The sequence below is a fragment of the Camellia sinensis genome, chromosome 11, assembly GCF_055761805.1.
Source record: "Camellia sinensis isolate YWXY chromosome 11, ASM5576180v1, whole genome shotgun sequence".
NCBI lineage: Eukaryota > Viridiplantae > Streptophyta > Magnoliopsida > Ericales > Theaceae > Camellia > Camellia sinensis.
The window spans coordinates 52078211-52089263 of NC_138971.1; the positions used below are offsets into that span (position 1 = coordinate 52078211).

The 11053-nt window shown below is 41.0% G+C and overlaps 1 pseudogene; it reads right to left on the reverse strand.

Annotated features, from left to right (window-relative positions):
* Positions 1-8385: 8385 nt before the first annotated feature.
* Positions 8386-10150, reverse strand: LOC145803127 (pentatricopeptide repeat-containing protein At2g29760, chloroplastic pseudogene; annotated as a pseudogene).
* Positions 10151-11053: the final 903 nt, after the last annotated feature.

The window sequence follows — 11053 nt, forward strand, 5'->3', positions numbered from 1 at the left end:
CACCGCCCGCAGGTGGTCCAACCCCTGATTACATACTCATACTATCCTCGAAGTTCACTGACCCAGTGATGGTAGACTTTGCCGAGCTTGGCGGGAGGATAACCCCGCTGTCAAACAGATCCTGTACTTCGTGACGAAGATGGAAGCAGTCGTCGGTGCTGTGACCAGTTTGCTGGTGGTATGCGCAGTACTGGGTACCATCATGCTTAGCTGGAAGGGGACTCGGGAGAGGCCGAGGCTCGAGGGGTTTGAGATGCCCTTTTTCGACGAGGATTTGAAGGGCCTTAGACAAAGGCATGTAGAGGGCTTGGAAGACCCTGCGACCTCGGGGCAGATATTTCGAAGTCTGCGAGTTTTTGTTGGACGCACTCGAAAAAGGATCCGCAGGTGCTGCCTTGGCTCTCTGATCTTTTCCAGGTGTAGGGTTAGAATTGGAAGGAACTGTTCTGGTATGACGATCCCCATCTCGATTTTCCCCCTGGCTTGAACTGCTCTCGTCTTTAGTAGGGAAGATGTCATCCACAGTCTTAGCCACAACTGCAAGTACTTGTTGCTTATTCAACCCTCTGGCTTTCAGAGCCTCAACAGCTTGCTGGAGTTGTTCATAGGGATCAGTGTCCATCTTTATCTTGTTCTTTCCACTAGCCTCAGCTTGGTGGAAGGTTTGGGTTGCTTGACCAGTACGAAGTCCGGCTGTTGTTGTCATATCATTGCCAGAGCTTGAGACAGCTTCAGGTTGGCTGAGCTCTATTATAATTCGCCCCAGTAGCGGGGGCTCCTGCGGTATGAAATTCCCAGCATACGATGCATTTGGTGGCGAAACTGACATTCCACAGGCTAGATCCGCCACAGATCTTTGAAGGTCACCAATCATTCCCATCAACTCGAATGTGGTGGGCTCACGGGTTTGAAATAACTGGGGTTCCCAGATCGGATGTGCGGCAGGTGACCTGGGTGGGTGTGGCACTTCAACATCGGTATCACCTTGCAATGTGATTCCTTGGTCTGATGCGGCTGCTATAACCACAATTTCTTCCGAATTTTGCGTCATCACGAGTTTTGCTGAACTAAACAGAGGTGATGTGACTGGTGACTGACGGATCTGAAGAATCGGTGAGCCTTTTTCTGTCTTGCCTCAGCAAAGGAGAACACTGGTTGCTCTGAACCGAGTCTCTGAACCCCCTGAAAGAGAAAACACGCGGCATCTCAACCCAATCCCGCTAATACAGACATGAGCATAACTGAATAACTGCATTCGATCGTTGATCACTGTTCCCAAAATTACTGCCCCCAAAACTGAATCTGATACCCGCAGATATAATTGATTCCCAAAATACTGAACTGGTGCCCGCAGGCCTTATCTCCAAACTTGCAAACTGATACATGCACCCCTGTAGAGACACACTCTAAAAGCACATAACAAGCAAGTGAGAGCCAAAACATCCTATGTTGGGGTAAGGTTTCCCTATCATATTCTGTCAGGAGCTAGGGTTTCACTACGCACGCAGCGGTTTCAAACAATCTATCGGGTAAGCAACCTGTCCTAGTTTGGAATGGTCACTATGGATGCCGAATATGCACTAGGTCGAATGGTCAAAAGGGTGCCCCGGTAAAATCGGGGTTTGTGTTCCCATACTGGCAGAGCCCACAACCGGTCAGCCTTATGGTCATGCCTTGACAAGACAAGCCTCCGGCAAACCGTTCAGGAATAGCAGATGGCAAACACGGTGTCCTAGGCGCACCAATGCACATGCAATGCAAAGAAACACATAAGTGTAGTCAAAAACATATATCATGAGTTCAGATCAAGTTCTCTAAGTCCCCAGCAGAGTCGTCAGAAACTGTAGACGTCCCCGAACGTCCCGCGAGGATGAGTCCCGTTCTGTTCATTTGGGCTCACTAAATGTTCGGACTCTCAAATTGTCACGGTTCTAAATCTGAACCAAAGAGTCCAAATCTGGCAAATCGTTTTGAGAAAACAGATTTTGAAAGAAGTGCCAAACATGGACTGCTTTGCCAGATACAGAGTCGCCACTTAAATATTTTATTTTGGGGAAATTTAGGAAACCCTGACTCGTTTGCCTAAGGCCACGTGTCCGTCATCACCAAAGTTGCCTTGGCTCGGGAACTTGGGTACGATTGGGAAAGGTCACCTCGTGAGCACCCCCGCTCGCCCGATCAAAAATCGGCCTCTACTAACCATGATATCTATTTTTGGAAACATTATGCGTTCTTGTTCCGGTTATTAGCCTAGATTTACTATGTGATGCGCACAACATACAAGTATAGACTGGGTCGTCTGAATTGGAACAAAACATTTCATGTTTGTTTATTTGAAAATGGTTTGATGGTGCTACCCGCAAGTAGGCTAAGACGTGAATTTGCCACCCTCGGATGGGCTTAGAAAACATGATTCTGCCACTATCTAGTGGGCTTAAAACTCACGGTCAACGAGTTGTTCCAATTCAAATAACCCAGCCTTCACTCACAGGCATTCAGGCAGTTATATCATATAAGCATATAGCCTCATGGTAAGCATGCTATCATGGCAGTCACTCACACGCATGCAAGGATGCTAAAACATAAAACTTACCGAGTACTCCAAGCCAAAACAGAAGCTAATTAGAAATCCATGCATGATCCTAACTATACAGAAATGCCTAATGCAACACATGCAAAAATGCAACTATAGAAGGCTCGGCTATTCTAAAGATGGCATGCGAAATGCTACAACTAACAAGTATTCAACTTGGAATTGAAATATAATGCAGTTAGTATGATGCGCCGAGCCCGGTGCATGCAAAACAGATGAATGAATGCAAACATGCTATCATACTGTATGTTAATTGAAACATGCCCTAATCTAACCATCATAAGCGGGTAAATAAAAGGGAGAAAGATGTGGGGTTGGAAGACATACATCACACACACGCACACTTATTACAGTTGTGCCCTCACTCGGAGGGTCCGAATAAATAATATACAGTCCCGAATAAATAGTACAGTCCGAATAAGTACAAAATCCTAATTAATTAGAAAATTAATCTAGGAAAGCAGTAAATTGCATGCAAATCCGTGGACCGCCTCAGCTCTGTTCCGAATGATGGATGATGCATGCTCGAGTTGCCTTGCGCGAAAATCCATTGCAATGCCCCGGTTCGCCTTTATTTGGAATTGTTCTCGGGATGCGTGCCAAGCTCTAGAAGGCTGCCGATTTCTGATTTGCTACAACAGAGAGCAACACAGAGGCATGGCAAAGTATGCATGACCACTCTTCAGGGAGTGTAGTCCTCGATCCTCGTGCCACCAATCACGCATCTCGATGCATGATGGCCGAGGAGTCGATTTGCACGACTCAATATGAAATGAATGCACATATGGACACAACAAGGCCTAAACTTAATCATGGGTAATCTGGAGTGTCGGCGACAGGGAATTAAGACACGTTCTGTCACTCGTAGTACGAAACGTCCCTCGTTTCCCGTGCTTGGGCTAACTCCTATCCCAAACACTATGCAATATGCATGATATGCATGAATGCAATCCTAATATGCAACCTAGCATACACAATGCTATGAAATGGCATACACAATGCACGATGTAACGAGGCATACACAATGCTCTAACATACAACCTAGCATACACAATGCTATGAAATGAAATGGCATACACCATGCACGATGGACTTACACCAACATGAGTGGACCTTAGCCACACTCACATCAGTAGCCATTAGGTGAGAATGAGACTATCGAAATGCGTGCACACATGCACGCAAATCGAGGACCGATCCTAGGCATAACATGCAACTCTAACAAGGCATGGCAAGGGATGCAAGATGGCATACAAACTCACAAATTCCAGCACTGAAATATGATGCTAAACAGCCCCAAAACATGGAAAAAAGGCACCCGGTGCATGAGATGAACCCCGAAACTTGAAACTGGGCACATGGAATGACTTATAGCTATACAAAGCATGCATTATTTGATCATAAAGTCTAAAGACAGAGCCAAGGCAGTCCCAAAATATGAACATTTCCAATTCAAAGCATGGCCAAAAGATGCTAGCATGGTGGACTAAAATAGCATGCAAGATTGGCTAGCAAACATGAGTTATATGGCAGGTATAGGATGCACATGGAATCTTACCAAACCAGCAAAAATCAGTGAATAAAACATGTGAAAATATGCCCAAATAACCATGGAGAAGCAACCAATACATGCAAAAATGATGAGCTCCTTTAGAGGGTCATGCAATGGATTATTAAGCACATACAAGGTGGACACTTAGCATGGCATAAGCAACTATGAAAATCAAATATGGTAGTCTTAGAACTCACCAAATTGACCCTGGAAAGTGACTTCAAAGCATGCAAGATAGGGTCTCTTTGGAAGGCCAAAAATGACCACCAAACAAGTCAAGGTGAGAGGGGGTCACCCCCCTCTGATTTGGAGGCTCAAAATAGTGTGCTAGTCACTAAAAATCCACTGGATTTCAGTGGCTAGAAGGCCAAACCAAGCATGCAACAAGAGCTTAGGTGTAAGGCTCAAAATAAGGGACAATCAAGCATACAAGGAAGCATATGACCTCAAATAAGAAAATGCCCTTAATAAAACATGAAGATGATGTCAAAAGGAGACTCTTTTCAGTTTATAAAAAATCTCAAAAGTGAACACAAATAGGGCTCATCTATTATGCAAAAATGGCCCTAAAAGAGAGATTAGAGACAAGGGACAGCAGCTGGCCCCAAACAGAGAAGAGCCCTTCAAAAAAGTTGAAGAGGGGCTCAAAACAAGACATTTTACAGTTTATATCAAGTCTTGAAAATAAACACAAGTGAGGCTAAAACAACATGCAAGAAAAAGGCCTAGGAGAGGGATAAAGAGACAAGTGGTAGCAGCTGGTCTCAAACAGAGGAGAGCCCTTCAACAAAGTTGAAGAGGGGCTCAAAACAAGACATTTTACAGTTTATGACCAAATCCAAAACAGCTCACAAATAAGACTAAAATACCATGCAAAAATAGGCCTAAAAGAGAGATTAAACACAAAGGGTAAGGAGAAGACCTCAAACAACAAAAGTCCTTGATCAAACATGAAGAGGAGCTCAAAATATGACTATTTACAGTTCAGGTCGGAGCTCAAAAATGTAAGAAAAAAGGGTTAAGATATAGAACAAAATAAGGCAAGAAAGAGGGAGAAGAGGACTCACCCTTGTAGCACAAGTCTTCAGCAGCTTTTGGACAAAGGAAAGGTGCTCCTAACCTCTAAAAACCACCTCAAGTTGCTGGAATGGAGTGTGGAGGTTGTAGGCTTGGAGGTGGTGTGTAAAGGGTGCATGAACCTTAGGGTTTGGAGGGTTGAATGAGAGATATAGAGGGTGTATGTATCAATGCCTCAGCTGGTTTTTGTAACCCTTAGAAATGAGGTAGGGTGCTGGTTATATAGAGGGAGAGAGGTTAAGGAAAAGGGGGGGGAAAACAAATTCAAATTTCCTCCCCAAAAGGCAGCCCCTCGAATACAGAATCTGGGGAAAAGCAGCTAGCACAGCTGGAATACACTTGGAGAGAGGATCATGGCCGGCCAGGTTCAAAAGGCTCAGGTGGCCGGCTGGCCACCCCCCCTGGTCGGCCGGCCAGGGGTCAAAAGGGTCAATCAAAATTTCTGGCCAGCCACCCCAAAAAGGTGGCCTCCCATGTGTGCATAACACAAATATGTGGTCAAAACCCAGAAAATGTGAACCAGGAGAGAGAAAAGCCAACTTTTTAGAGGGGTTCAAAAGGGTCAGAAACAATTACTGGCTGGCCTATTCGTATTGGTGGCCTCCCAGGTGTGTACAACACAAATATGGGGTTTAGGGCTAAAGAAAGTGGCCCGGGAGTGGTCTACATTAGCTTTCTAGTGAGAAAAACGGGCGACGGAGAGCGATGAAGAAATAAAACTGACTTTTCAAAAAAATTGCTGGCCTCCCACCCTCCTACAAGCTTTCTAACAATGAAAATAAGGTCTCCACCAAAAATGAACCAAAACGGTTGCAAAACGGAGGTTTGGGGACCGAAATGCGCGGCCTGAGGCCCCGAAAATGGGCTGTTAAACACTGGAGGTGGCATTCGACCATGAAGTTGGTCTCTTGAGCCACAGTGTCCCCCAAAAGGGAGTAAATAAGATGTGTGCCGAAAACCGGAGCAAACGGAGGTGGTTAGGCGGTCCTGAACCAAGGTACACGGCCGACGGCTCCGAAAAAACGGAAACCGGGCTCCAAATGGGAAAAATGGCCTACGACCATGAAACGTAGCCTACGGCCACTGAGAGATGGTCTACGAGACCTCTCCCTCCCATCGGAAAGAGAAAACGGAGAAAATGGGACCTGGTTCGCAAACTGAGACAAAACACGAAAGAGCCCGGAAGTTCGGAGGCAAGGCTCGCAGCCGAGACTCCGCAACCTCAGAACGAGCACACTATGCGACATCACCAAGCGCTCAATCGGTGACGTCTGAGTCTTAAGGTCGATAAAAAATGAGGTGTCTACAGCAAGTATCTGATACGATGGCAAGCTTTAGGTAAAAGAATCCAAACCCAACTATTGTATTGTGTATCTAAGGGTTTTTAAATGCCTACAATTTCAATAAAATATCTCTTTTCCTTAATTTATCTTCTGTTTATTTTTTTTGTTATTCATTAATCGGAAGTTTCATTTAAATAAAATGTGTAATTAACGATTTGAAAGGCAGATCAGAAATAGGAACCTGCTATTCAAATAATCAACACTGTTACTCCAAAAAAGTAAATATTGGATATTTGTAACATAAATTTTGAAATGTGTTAAAACACTTCACGTCTCAAAATTTATGTCTACACTTGCATATTGATTTTCTCTAACACATTTGATTTTCACTGAAATTTCTTCGTAAATGTATTTAGAGAAATTTACTTTAATGTTGATTTCTAACTCAATGAAATTTTGTAAATATTTTTTATTCTGAATTTCATATTCATCATTGATCTTATTTGATAGATCTTGATGAGGGCATTCCAAAAATATAATTTTTGTTGAAAATGGACATTTAAATCAAAAGTTATTGAATTTTTAAGTTTTGAAAATTTTCAAAAAGTGAAAGACGTTTAAAAGTAAAATGCAAGGATATTTTGGTCCAATAATTTTGGAGGGAAGAGACGCATGTTTTTTGAGGGACCTGAGGTAGTATGAAAGTTTAGGATATCCTTTATCTCGTAAAATTATAATATGAAAAATGCTTTAGACCTCTAAATTGTGAGCTCTAGAAGAGCTCTAATCTGTGGGTCCCAGTATGTGATTTGATGTTTTGGCCTTTGTTTTTTTTTTCTTTTTTTTTTTTCCAAGTTGCCACGTCACTAGTGCTCTTATTAGAGCTCTATTATTAGAGGTTTTAATCACCACTCTTATAATATTAGGGATCTTAAAAAAAAAAAAAAAACCCTTTTTCCTTTTCCCAAGCTTTCTTATTAAAAAAAAAAAAAAAAAGGCAGAAACTTAACAATTCTGCTAAAAGATAACCTTAAATTTTGGACTTTATAATTTTCTTAAAGCTCTGTTTATCTTAGTAAAGATTTCAATTTCAAAACACTTTCGGTGCCAGTGCTAAGAAGAGAGGAGTTACAAAAATTGTGAAATCGAGGCAATTGTATTGTCATAAAACCTTGTCAAATATGCCAATTTCAGAAGCTGTCTATAGAGGCACCATTGTCACAACTTGTCCTTCCTGTCACTCCAACAATGCCAAGACCTGTTTGCTCAAGAGTGGCCACAAGCCATTTTAGTCCCTCTCAAACCCCGAGTCACTGCTCAACATCAAGAACTACAGCCAGTCAAGGATGGGTTACTCTGCATTGACATATGGTACATTTTTGCTTTGATGGGGACTCATTGTCTCCATTTCTCGAAATTCTTTGCATTTTGATCATCCAACTGGAACAATATTTTGCACAATGCCAACTTGGACCACTCCATCTTAAATACATGCTTGATGAAAACCAACTGTCAGAAAACAGAAATGAGTTATATATTGGTATGCAAAACCAAGAAACAAGGATTTAAGCTACCATGACTCAAGTTTGGTTTGACAAGTAGTTTTTTTTTTTGACATATTTTAATGTCTTAAAAAACACTCCACTTGCAGCTTCTAATAGATTAGACAGACCTAAAACGTAACAGGTAAAAAATAATCCACTAAAGACACAAAAAAAAAGAGTTTAAAAAAAAATTGACTTTATTTTTTCTGTTTTTAGTGAACTTTTCTTGGATTTTATTAGAAAAATTTTAGTCTTTAGATTCTTCTAGATGGACCTAAAGAGTAAAAAAAAAATTACTATAGAAAAAAAAGAAGAAATGGCGTATTTAACTGTTGCCAAAAGATACCAAATTTGCCTTCAACATCGCATGCTCCAACTGCCTTTTGAACCCCAGAGAGTACAATTTTTTCATGTCTTCTTTTACTGGGCTTGTAAGAATGCTCATGCCCTAAATTTATTCTATTCCCAATCCAATTCCTATGTTGTTGAACTGAAAAATGTACCCATGCATTATTGATGAAATCCACATCTCACACCATCTACTCATGCAAATTTTGCAGTACAAACTTTCTCAGGAAACTGGTCTTTCAATGTTCATTTAATCATAAGCCTCATCTTCAAACAATGATGTGATCAGAGTAAATAAATTCTATGGCATAAAATCACGGGCAGCTCGGCATGAGCATCATATGGCAAGGAAATTAGAAAGATCATCACAATCCAAATTAGTTGCACTCCATCCCATTGTTCTTGACGATCTAAGATATTTGAGTCAAAACTATCAGATTGCAGAATTTTATTAATTCCAAAAGTTGTCCCAGATATGTCATGAATTTGAGGATGTGAGCTATCTGAAACAAAGAATTCGTAAACAAGACCATTTACTTCAACTAAAGAGCATCCGGGTTGCTTTTGGGTTCCATGAATGAACATGTTTTTCCTTTACCCACCTTCACATCACTCCACCTAGAGGCAGAAGCATAAACATTAGACAAAAGAACACGTGCCCCGCACTTTCTAGGTTCTAATTCTTCAATTTTGTTCACTGCAAACTCGGCCAGTTCTACATTCCCATGACTCCTACATGCAAAAAGTAGGGATCCCCACATAACCACACCAGATCGAATGGGAAATGACTTCATAAACTTCACTGCCTCAACCAAAAGGTTTGCCCGACCAAGAAGATCAACCATGCACCCACAGTGTTCAAGCCGAGGGGTGAGACCATAGCATCTAATCATTGCTTCGAAATAGTAAAACCCTTTATCCACGAATCCACTGTGACTACAAGCAGACAAGACCCCAAGAACTGTGACCTCATTTGGCTTGACATCACTTTACAATTCCATCAGAGAAGAGAATTGCAATGCCTTCTCAGACTGCCTATTCATGGCAAGCCCTGATATCATCGTGGTCCATGAAAAGACATCTTTCTTGGCTAGTCCATGAAAAATTTCAAGAGATTTTTCAATATCTCCAGACTTAAGAGTACATATCGACCAAAGCACTCACCATAGTAACCTGATTTGGCCTCACATTACCATCACCCAACAATTCCACAAACACCTTCAATGCGTTGGCATAGCAATCACTATGTACACACCCAGAAATCACACTATTCCAAGTCACACATCCCGAACCAAACCCGGAACCTTATCAAACACCCTCCGCCCAAATTCAACAAAACCACACTGAAAATACATCGATATCAGCTCATTTTGCACAAAAACATCGAATTCAAGCCCGAGCTTCTCACTCAAACAATGAATTTCAAGGCCTTTTCAATCAACCCAAGTCTACCACAAGCCTTGAGGACAAAAGGGGATGTATGCTTATCAGGGAAAACGCTATTACACCTCATAAGATTGTAAATATTGACCGATTGTTGGGGAGACCAACTCCGAGAATAGGCTGGAACATGAAATTCCAAGAAAAGAGATCTGGGTTTTGGATGTGGAAGAAAGTGGAGGATGAGAAAGAGAGGAAATGGTGGGGGAGAAGAGAGAGAGAGAGAGAAGTGGAGGAGTTTGCTGGATACAAAGGGGTCAGTGAAGAGGCCTGAAGTGATGGCTTTGGTAGAAAGAAATGAAAAGGGTGTGGGTAGGTTTGCAAGAGGGAGAGAGAGAAGGTGTGGAAGTTGCAAGGGGTGTGGGAGGAGAGAGACTAGGGTTTTGGGGTTTGAAGGTCTGAAAATGGAGGTCAGGAGTCGCATTTGGTTAGCCGCGTATGCAACGGTAACATTGATAACAGTTTTAAAGTTTACGTTACGCTGATGGTTACGGTTACGGTTACCGGTTACGGGTACGGATATAAGTGCCCAAAGATCTTCAATTTCCAAATATCTCACAATTATTGAATCTGCTGATATTTTTAAATTTTGAGATTCTCATATAATCTAATGGCTCTGAGTAATTTGAGATAAGGGACAAAAATATTTCAGGACAGAGGATCCTTGCTTGGGCATAAGTATTACATATATTAATATGGTAAAATTTAAAAAAATTTGGATACGTGTACGGTTAGGTACGTTTGTCAAAAAATATTTATTTTTAATTTAGAAAAATATAAAAATTAATTAAATGGTTTAATTTGTTAAGATCTAACTTACAATTAATATTTAATTCCAAAAGTAAAGATATAAATCAAAATTAAATGTCAATATATCAAATAACTTACCAGTCACAGTTTAATTTTAAAATCATACTAAGTATAAAATTAAAAATAAAAAAGAAGTCCAATGAAAGGAGTTTTATCTCTGTACTAGAAGAAAATAAGAAAATATTATTTCAACTGAGGTATAATAAAATTTGAATATATACTAAGTACGCTTAGACACGTCAAAAATTAAAAAAAAAAAAATTTAAATACATATTTCATATATTTGATATATATGTAAAAGTATCCTACACTAATAAGTACACGATACAACATGTTTTTCAATCTACCCATGTTTCATAGCAATCCACCAACCAGATAAACCACATTGATAAATTCAATTGCAAAT